At 45.8% G+C, this 10633-nt stretch overlaps 1 long non-coding RNA gene across 1 annotated transcript in view; it reads left to right on the top strand.

The window, feature by feature from the left end:
• Positions 1-2537: 2537 nt before the first annotated feature.
• LOC146776004 (uncharacterized) overlaps positions 2538-10633 on the top strand; it is a 68500-nt gene continuing 60404 nt past the window's right edge. The window contains exon 1 of the long non-coding RNA XR_014972180.1: positions 2538-2653. This is a non-coding gene — a long non-coding RNA (uncharacterized LOC146776004). The remainder of the gene's footprint in view (positions 2654-10633) is intronic.

Raw genomic sequence — 10633 nt, 5'->3', positions numbered from 1 at the left:
GGTGGCTCCTCTGCTATGATGGAGGAGCATCGCCCCACTGCTTTCAAGCAGTGTGGGAAGCAAAAATATAAAATTATAGTAACTTTCAGTTATTATCATTTTATGTGTTTTGTGCTGCTTTGCGGGTGGGCAGTGGGCGGGGCTGCTCTGCAAGAAGGGCAGTGGAGGAGTGCTTTGCCCAATCCTAAGAGCACAATGACTACCAGTCATGTGCACTTTCCCCTACTCCATGCAGGCTGCTGGAGAATATACTCACCCCTCAAGCCCCTGCATTGAAGCGTTGTGTTTGGCTTAGGGAAGGGATCCTGGTTGCCTACTTCCTGTTCCTGTGACAGAAGCAGGAGACCAGGAGCAGAGACGGGACCCGGCTACGGCAAGGTAAGTGATTTTTTTCTCCCTTCCAGCCGCAATTGTGACCTCCAACGTGTCCCCTCCCCCATGGCCCCCGTGCCCCTCACGCCCACCCCCTCACCCACGAGCCATGCCGGCCGTGACTGCATAACACATGGATGTCAGTGTTAAAATCCACAGGTATTTACCAAGAATTCTTCACCCATTAAGTGGAGAGGTGAAAACTTTAACTCACCCTATAATTAGAGATTATGAAAAAAAAACATTACACTACTTTTAAATACAACCCCTGAGCAAATAGTTGCTCACTCAGGGTTGGCAATTCACCTTGGCAGTAAGGATGAGAACATCATGCCTTAAGTGCCTTCAGTATGAGGACATTCAGTGTAGCAAAAAGAACAATTGATAGACAGAATGCAGAAGAGTGTCATATATTCACCCCAGTACAGAGATCTGGGCCTAAATCCATATTTTTTTGCTCACCATGCCATTCCAGTTTGGACCCAGCCATATGCAAATCAGTCTGGACCCTGCGCCCTATGGGAACAGTCCAGCCCAAACTGCCAGGCCAGGTCCTCCCTGGACTGAAAACAAGCATCCTAGGACATTTCAGGGCTTCACTCCTCATCAGCCAGGATAGCTTGACTTCAGTGGCATGGGGAGCATGGGACCCACGTCTGGCCCGAACTGCCAGGCCAGGTCCTCCCTGGACTGGAAACAAGCATCCTAGGATGTTTCAGAGCATCACCCCTAATCAGCCAGGATAGCTGGAATCCAGGGGCATGGAGAGCTTGACTCCAGGGGCATGGAGAGCATGGGCCAGCCAGGATAGCTTGACTCCAGTGGCATGCAGAGCATGGGACCCAAGTCTGGGCATACCCGTCCCACTCAGGGTGACAAAAGCAAAAAGAACAATTGATGGACAGAATGCAGAACAATGTCATACATTCATCCCAGTACAGAAATCTGGGCCCAAATCCATCATTATTTGCTCACCATGCCATTACAGTTTGGACCCAGCCATATGCAAATCAGTCTTGACCTTGCGCTCTATGGGAACAGTCCAGCTGAACTGCCAGGCCAGGTCCTCCCTGGACTGAAAACAAGCATCCTAGGACATCCTAGGACATTATGCCCTTCTGGACTGGAAACAAGCATCCTAGGACCAGTTTCGTGGTTTCACCCCTCTTCAGCCATGATAGCTTGACTCCAGTAGCATGGAGAGTACGGACCCACGTATTCAGTGTAGCTTCTGGATGCAAAATACAGAAGTCTGTTTTTATGCCTTTGATGTACACTCCTCACACTGACGAGTACGAAGCAGACAAACCTTTCCTCTGATTGGTGAATATCTTTTAAAAAAATGCCTCTTTTCTTTTGCGTGAGCATCCTCCAAGTGATAAAGGGACATTTCAAAGACGCTGGGCGTGCAGAAGTGATTAACAGTGAGATAGGCTTATCGGATGAGATAACGTCGACTTCTGAAAGAGTGGATGTATATCAGCGATTCTCTCACAGCTGTTTGCCAACGTATGTATGTTTATTTTTGATTTGGTTAAAGGCCCTGCTTTGTCTCTGTAAACTCACATTTTCACAAATATGTGGAATAATTATTTGATTTTTTTTTTTTAAACCATTGGTGAACGCTTCTACATTCACAGAGAGCTATTTCCATGCGTAATGTGTCATATAAAATCAGCCAACCTTTCTTTTTGGTTGGGAAGCTAGCGTTTGTTGGCAAGTGATGTCTGTTTAATTGACAAATTTCCTGGGCCATATGTCTGATAATTGCAGCGAGATACTGAGGTTGTAGTCATGTGTTAATGTGACAAAAAAAGCCCATACCTGTTTGCTGAAAACCGAGCCTGGCCTAGCTTCAAAATACTGTGTTTTGAGGCGCCCAGGGCAGCGTGGGAGGATGGGAACGCGCCGAAGATTTCTTTTCTACTTTTATAATTAAAAAGGGAATCTTGGATGCCTTATATCGTGAATATTTACAATAAAACCTTCAAGTGCTTGTCAGGAGGGTAATGTGTCATTAGCAGGAGCCTTTGCCTCGCAGTGGCTCTGCTCTGCGCGTGGACATGACAGTGCAGCCGGATAAGGGAAGAGTAATTATAGATCAGCAGGGCTGCCAGGTGTGATAAATGAGTAATCAGCGCGCGGGAGCCCCGGTCCTCAAAGGAGGACTATTACAGCGTTATCAGCTGCAGGCCTGGGTGCAGCGGTGCCTCCTGCGGAGACAGGGCCCTGAGCTCTGCCGTCCACCTCGCGCCGCCCGCGAGAGCTGCGCCATCCCCCGGTGAGTCACAAGGTCTCTTTGTGTTGCTACCTCCGGGACAAAAACACCGGTGGTTTTAGCAACGGCGTTGACCTTTTTAAAACCCTCGGCGTGTGCCGTAGCGGCTGAAAATGAAAATCTGCATCTGTACTTCTGTTTCAAACTTAAAAAGAAAAAAAAAGAAAAAAAAAATATATTATATACTTGAGGGTGCGTTATGTATTTTCTCTTTGCAGTCATGCAGTCAGGATTTTTTTAATCATAAGGTTGGAGCAAGCTGCTTTTCTACTTCCGTGGTAAGCAGCCACTGCACACTATCGAATTCACACAGGAAGAAAATTGGTTATTTTATTGAGAGAGACCCCGGCGACAAGGGGAGCGGAAAGCGCGCACTTTCTGGTCTCCTAGTCAGACGGATGCCCTCTGTTCTGGTAATGCTTCGTTCTTTCATGAGTTTGCTAGCATGGTCATGCTCTTTATTGCGTCGAAGTATTGACGTGTGCATGCCGTCATTCGAAAGAATGATTAATATGAATCAAATACATATTGTAATATTCGGAAAGCTGATCACAATCCGTTGTATTTTCCAAACTTAGCTTTCACGTCACTGGCAGGGAAGTTCATAGGCAAAAAATGGCAGCAATTGAGAGCCTGAGTAACACTAAATAAGCAAAACAGAGCAGACCTGTGGAATAGTGCATGAATTTCCTCTTTTTTACGATTTTTTGTTAAAAGTAAATAAACAGAGGGCCTGACTTGGAGGACACTGGAAAAATAAGAATCAAACCAAAAGAGTATTGGCAATTTGCATATCAGACAGTGAAGCCGCCATAGGTAAACTTCCAGCTGTATAGTAGTGCTCTGACATGCGGCAGTGGTTAATTTGTAAAACACATAAGTGCTGATGCTCTCATCAGGAGGCAGCTTACACCAGCCCAGTTCTTCTGTTAGCACCACCTAAAAAGAACCAACTACCAAACATGAAATTGGGTAGAGGATGTGGCGTAACGGCCAGAGCTCCCGACTTTGCAGCTGGAGAACCAGGTTTGAGTCATGGCTTTGGCTCAACATCCTGTGATTCTGGGCAAATCACTTAGTCTCCCCGTGCTTAACATAAATGAATATGCCCTCTACTGGTGCTCATGAAAAGCGCCGGTGTTGATGATCAAGTGCCAGTGCTGAGCACCGGAAACCACAGGCTCAAATTAAGCACTGGATACGCTGCCTGCCAACGTTCGCAGATAACTCCACTGTAAATGGTAGCAGGTCTGAATGTTAAATTCAGCAGATTTTCCATCTCTGTTGTGGAGTGAAAGGAATTGGCGTATTGCTTGATGGGGGTGGAAGCCCCACTCAGGCAACAACCTCAATCCCTGTTAGGGTGAACAATAAAAACCCACTAAATTAACCTGTGCTCAACCCTCTGATAGCTTGGCACAAATCAGTCAAGCTTAACTTAGAGGCAATGTGTAAAGTATTTGTGCAGCACACAAAGAGAAATAAAGTGAAACACAACACAAAAAAATCCAAAACCAATTTAAAACAATAGAGTATATTTTAAGAAATAAAATGATAATAGAGCGACAAAAATGCAATCAGTGGTGCCGTAGATATTAAATTTAAAATGTTGAAATAAATATAGAGCCTAAAAGTACAAAACACCACTGGCAGTCATCTGGTCTCTCTAGACAGAGGGAAAGTCACAAGTTCAGGCCAACTGCAATGGAGCGTGGGTCGGATACAGGGACCAGGTTAGTTCTCCTGAAAGAGTTACCTTTTCTAAGTCCAGCGTGAAGATTTCTGTTCATGGTGGAGGAGGCTGTGAGGAACAGGGAGAGCTATAGCTCAAAGAGGAGGCCGGGCAATTAGGGCTGTTATTGCTGTAGCACTAAGAGCCAGTCGCAGGCAGCCATTGCTGGAGCTTCGCGTAGGGAGTTACCGCTGGCTGTTGATGCTGTAGCGCAAAGAGCAGGTCTTTACTGGAAGTTTGCATTGGTGGTCGTCACAAGTGTCAGAGGCTCTCTGCGAATGGCCCATTTGAGGTCGCGAAGAGCCCAAACTTCAGAAATTCACCTTTTCCTCTTGGAGGAGCTCAACCTAATGCCATCTAAGTGTCTAGGACCTGGGGCACCTCTTGGGGATGAGGAACTCGCTCCAGCAGAGTCTAGCAAGGCTCAGGCAGGTCTAGTTTCAGGTCCAGCCAGGTATAGTTGCAGTTGGTCAGCTGGGCAGTTGCAGGAAGGCCATCCACAGTCATCTGATGGAGGACACTGGCAAAAAGCACAAATGGTTAGGACAAGAGAATGCAAACTTTGTAAAAGTGACCTTTCAGAATTGTATTTAAAGTCTGACTTTACCATTAAAGAGGATTTTATATTACAATTCATTTGAATGTAAACAGTATATTTCTACCTGCTCCCCTTCTAAAATTATCACCTAATAAGTGTAATAAGGTCGCCTGTGTTAGTCAATAGGAGAGATAGGCTTTACAACATGGAAAAATTACTTTAGGAGTTTTTCACTACCAGGACATCTAAAACTTAAGCACACATGTGCTGCGTTTTCAATACGATGCACGCTTCTGCATGAGCTTTGAGAGCCTACCTTAGTGGTGCCTTGTAAGTATTAGAAAGGAAGTTTTAGACTTGCCAAAGGGTTTATTTTGCCAGATCAAAATGGCAGTTTAGAACTCCACTACAGGATGCAGTGGCAGGCCTGCGAAGTGTTTTCGAAAAAGCTACTTTAGTGGGTGGTACAATGAGTGCTGCAGGCCTGTGGTAGGGTTTAATTTATATGCCCTGGGTACAGGTAGTACAATTTACTAACAACTTTCAAGTATATTTAATGTTCAAATTAGGTGTAGTCTAATTTTACCATGTTTGAAGGAGAGATCACAAGCACTTTAGCACTAGTTAGCAGTGGTAACATGTACAAAAGGGTCTTAAAGCCCCAAAATATGAAATCAGCAAAACAGAAGGTTTGAAGGCAAAAAGTTAGGGGAATGTCCTGCCAAGGATGTGAGGTCTAACATGTTCCCGGCCTCACCTGACAGCAGGGAGAACCTCATGGGAGTTCTCATCGCTAAAGCAAAAGTATCTGGAAAGACCATTAGTATTCACATGGGCAACATTCACCATAAAGTCCATTCTCTGTAGGAAGATGGATCACCTCAACAGTTTGGGATTCTCACCTCTCATCTGCATTAACCATCTTAGGGGTCTGTGATCTGTTTGAATTTGAAAGTGAGTCGTCCCAAACAAATATGGTCTCAACTTCTTCAGTACCCAGACCACTGCAAAGGCTTTCCTTTCAATTGCACTCCATTCCTGTTCCCTGGAAAGCAACCTCCTTCTGATGAAGGCTACAGGTTGGTCTAGGGCCGGCTCTCTTCTTCAGCTGTGAGAGCACAGCCCCTATGCCGTGCTCAGAGTCATCCATCTGGACAATAAATTCCTTAGAGAAGTCAGGGGCCTTGAGTACTGGTGCTGTACACATGGCCTTCTTTAAGGAGTCAAAAGCATTATGGCATGCCTATGTCTCGATTACCTTACTGTGCTGCCTCTTAGAAGTCACTAGAATATACAAAAAAGTGATGGATGGAATGCTTGAATTAATCTCAGCCTCCATATAGCTGGATCCAAACTGAAGTGGCATGGTGCGCAAAATAACAATAGACAGGGATGCGGTCCACATAATTACTAGTGGCTGAGATTAATGCAAGCATTCCATCCATCACTTTTTGTATAATTCAGTACTTTGCCCTAATTGGGAGTACCGTGCACACTTTGTCACTGGAGTCAAGCTAAACCTGGCTGATAAGCCGTAACTAGGGCAAAACCGGTCATGGGTGCCTTGTATTATGGTTCAGGGTGGAATTCGCCTGGCAGTTTCGTCTGAACTGTTCCCATTGAAGCACGGCCAAGACAGATCTCCATTTGGCTGGGTCCAAACTGAGGTGGCAAGGTATGAAAATCACAGTGGAGTAGGATGCAGCCCTAAGTAAGTACCAGTGGCTGAGATGAATTCAAACATTCCATCCATCACTTTTTAGTATACTTTAGTGTTTCATCCTAAGTAAGACGTGTATGCCCAAATGTGGGTCTTGTGCACACAGTGCCACTGGAATCAAGCAACACCTGGCGGATGAGCCCTAAATTAGGGAAAAACCAGTCCTGGGCTGCTTGCATTTTGGTTCAAGGAGTACCTGGCCTGGCAGTTCAGGCTGGATCATTCTCAATGGAGCAGTGTCAAGCTTGTTTGCATGTGGCTGAGTCCAAACTGAGGTGGAATGGTGTGCAAAACAATGATGGACTGGGATGGGGCCCGCGTATTTACCAGTGGCAGATTCATTCAAGCATTCCATCCATAAGTTTTTTGTATACTTTAGTGCTTCTTAGAAGTCAACTCTGTTAAGGGAGCACCTATAGTGCCACACCCCTTGATGAATATCCTGTAGTATCCAGTGAGGCTCAAGAAGGCTCCCATCAGTCTGTGTCTTGGGGTTTTCCCAGGCCAAGATGGTCTGAATTTTGGCCTGAAGGGGCTGCACTGTGTTCCCACCAACTAGGTGTCCCAAGTAGACCACTGATCCCTGCCCTATCTGGCACTTACCGGACTTGATAGTCAGGTCTGCCTTCTGCAGGGTCTGAAGTCCTTTCTTTTGGTGGAAAAGTTGGTCCTCCCAGCTGGAAATGAAGACCTCAATGTTGTCTAGACAGGTAGCACTGAAAGACTCCATCACAGCCAGGTCCTGGTTGACCAACCTCTGTGAGTGGCCATGTGTGGTGCTTGACTCACCGCAAGGCTGTGCTGAATGCATTTACACCAGTTTTGACACCTTTACAGATGTAGTAACTTTAGAAGTTCAGTTTGTCAATAGCAATGGCTTTACTCTTTTGTGGCTGTGTGTTCGCATGTCTTAAATCACTCCTTAAATTTCCTTAAACCCCTCTCATTTAGGTATAAGCATTCCCCATTTCCCAGACACTCCCACTTGTCTTTCTCACATTACTGCTGAAATATATACCTGCATGTGTGGGGATCCCCGTAACAGAAAAGATAAACGAATCAAAGCTCTCCACCCTAGATTTGTGAAGTGTTTTGCAGTATGTTAGCAGTATCATTATGGTGCTACTTTACATATTTCAAAAGGCAGTTTGTGAATAGGTCCCAAACTTTTATGTGAGTGGTAAGACATTGGCACACAGACAGTCCCAATCATTTCCTTGCACCAAGTTTCATCTGCAGAGTCCTAAATACTTTCAAATATCCTCCCACCCAAATCTGTTCCTACTTAGTCATAAGCAATTTGCTCCAGCTGTTCTTTATGCCCATATAAGGTATTTTGGTGCATTTTCCTCATTGTACTCCACCTAAGTTTTATTCCCTTTATACATTTCCAGACTGATAGGCCTTTCTAAACCTGTACAACTCCGATGCCTTTTGGTGCATGAACTCACTCTTGTTAATCACCCCAGTGGGAGCTACTGCTGCACCCCACCCCCCACATTCTGAATCCCATCCACCTCTGAGCCCTCCTCATCTGTTACTCTATTCCATATACTCAGGGCCACTTTTCTCAGAAGGTAGCTATCCATCTTTTCCTACATCTCCCTTATCTCACAAAGTCCACCAGGGCATCAATTCATGCAAGCCAAGTCCTCATTATCTTTAACCATTCTTTCATACTTCATCCACCCCATCTGTTTGTCCCCGATCCTACCTTGCCAATCTTGCCATAGTTTAACCATTGCCACTTATCCCTTCCCTGAGGTTTCTCAATGTAGTCCTTAGTCTTTTGCCCTATTCCTCTGTTAGACCTGCCCTTTTCACAGGTTTATCCCCAAACTTTTTGCCTTTTGCCTCCTATTTATCTGACCCTGTTTTCATTGGCTATAGGATTCTGCTAATTTTACCTCTACTGACCAGTGCTAAAGCGCATATGCTCTCTGTAAAAACTATATGATTGGTTATCCATGATTGATATATTTGATCTACTCTGAGTCCCTAGTAAAGTGCACGGTATATGCCAGGGCCTGTAAATCAAATGCTACTAGTGGGCTTGCAGTACTGGTTGTGCCACCCACAGGAGTTGCCCTGTAAATGTGTCTCAGACCTACCACTGTAGTGTCTGCATGTGCAGTTGTGAACTGTCACGCTGTATTGGCAAGTACACCCACTTGCCAGGCCCAAACCTTCCCTTTCCTTGCATGTAAGGCTCCCCTAAGGTAGGCGCAATGTACCCCCATGGGCAGGGCGCAGTGCATGTGAAAGGTAGGACATGTACTGGTATGTGTGAAATACTACCAATTTCATTTTTCACTATTGAAAGGCTATCTGCCCAATAGGATAGAATGGGAAATACTTTGTGACATATTACAAGTATAACTTCCCATTGGGACAAGATAGATACATAAAGTTTAGGCTCTCTGAACTCATAATTTGATAACACATCTTTTAGTAAAGATATTTTTTAAATTGTGTGTTTGAAAATGCCACTTTTAGAAAGTAGGCATTTTCTTGTTGAGCCATTCTGTGTGCCTCTGCCTGTTTGTGGGTTGATCGTCTGGTTTTGGAGTGACAGGAGCCGGGGATGTGCATTCACTGTAGACAGTCACTGGGGGGAGAGGGTTGAGGTGCACCTAGCCCTTCTTTGATGACTCAGAGCTGAGCTGGATAGGGCTTGGCAGCATTTAGAGTAGTGGGAGGATTTCCATGCACCTAAATAGGGCCAGTCTCCCTTGCACAATGCTGTCTCACCCCCCTGGGGTCATGCTACACCATTGAGGACAGAACTGGTTTGGACTGGGCTCAGAGACCCTTGCACAAAGAGAACAAAGACAAAATAGGGTATACGCAGTAGACCTTAAACCCCAAAACTTGAGATCACTTCTGGACGCAAGAGGAACCTTTGTTAAGGAGAAGAGCTGAAGAGCTGTGAGTAGGAGAGTAGTGCCCCTTTGCTGTGTGCTGTGTGGGGTTGTCCTGCAGTTGCTGTTTCTGTCAAGAAAAGGACCAAGACTGGAACTTTGCTGTGAACCTGCTTGAAGAAGATCTTCAAGGGCCTGTGTGTGCTGGCCTCCTGTTCTGAAGTCTCAGGGACACAAAGACTTCAACCCCAGCTCCCCCGAACTCTGCTGCTGAGAGTTCTGACCTGCCAGGAGGTGCCTTTTCAAGTTCTGGCCTTTGGAGGTTGTTCCTGCTGTTGGGAGCTGGATGAAACCTGAAGAACTGAGAAAATCAATGCATCGCTCTTCTTGTGGCTGTTTTTCCTGACGCAGCACCGCCGTGCGAGAAGAATCTCCACACATCATTGCACCACTGCCGAGATGACGCAGCACCTCTCGCGACTGTAAGTACCGACACATCCTGGGATCGCTGCTGAATAAACTGGCGCAGCGCTTGTCAAAGGTCACTTGGTTCGCATTTTATTGTGGCATCCATAGGACTTCTATTTCTAATAGGAAGGCCTAAAATGCTTGGTGTACAGCCGGTCATGCTTAGATGTGGGACTGTATCATGCAGGCCCTTAGCTGCCTCATCAAAGAAACATTGTCTTTCTCAACCCTGACATCATTAACAAAATCACCAGTAGTTGCGTTTCTGGGTTACACGGAAGACATACCTTCAGCAAACAGATGGTACATGGTGCTGGGGCTGTTGCTGGTCAAGCGAGGGTAGCGTGCAGATGGGGAAGAGGGTGAGCACCAACATTTTAAGAATGGGTCCAGGACCTCCTCTTTTGGCTGGAACAGACACTAACATACGCAGAACTACTCCCTGCATCCTCTAGACCGAGGGACATCTGCGACCCATTGCGCACATATCTGCTAACAAACTCAAGGGTGTTGGATGAGCATACCGCCTGCCCCCCTCCAACCGAGCAGAAGTGAGAACCCCCATTAGGAATTCAAAAGAGATACCAGCTTAATGGGAACCCACTCCAAAACTACAGAAGCCGCTAGGGCCCTGGAAATATGGAAATCAGCCAAGAGGCTTTAG

This window comes from Triturus cristatus, chromosome 12 (assembly GCF_964204655.1).
Source record: "Triturus cristatus chromosome 12, aTriCri1.1, whole genome shotgun sequence".
NCBI lineage: Eukaryota > Metazoa > Chordata > Amphibia > Caudata > Salamandridae > Triturus > Triturus cristatus.
Note: the sequence above shows the minus strand (reverse complement) of the source record. Positions and strands in the feature narration are given on the sequence as shown.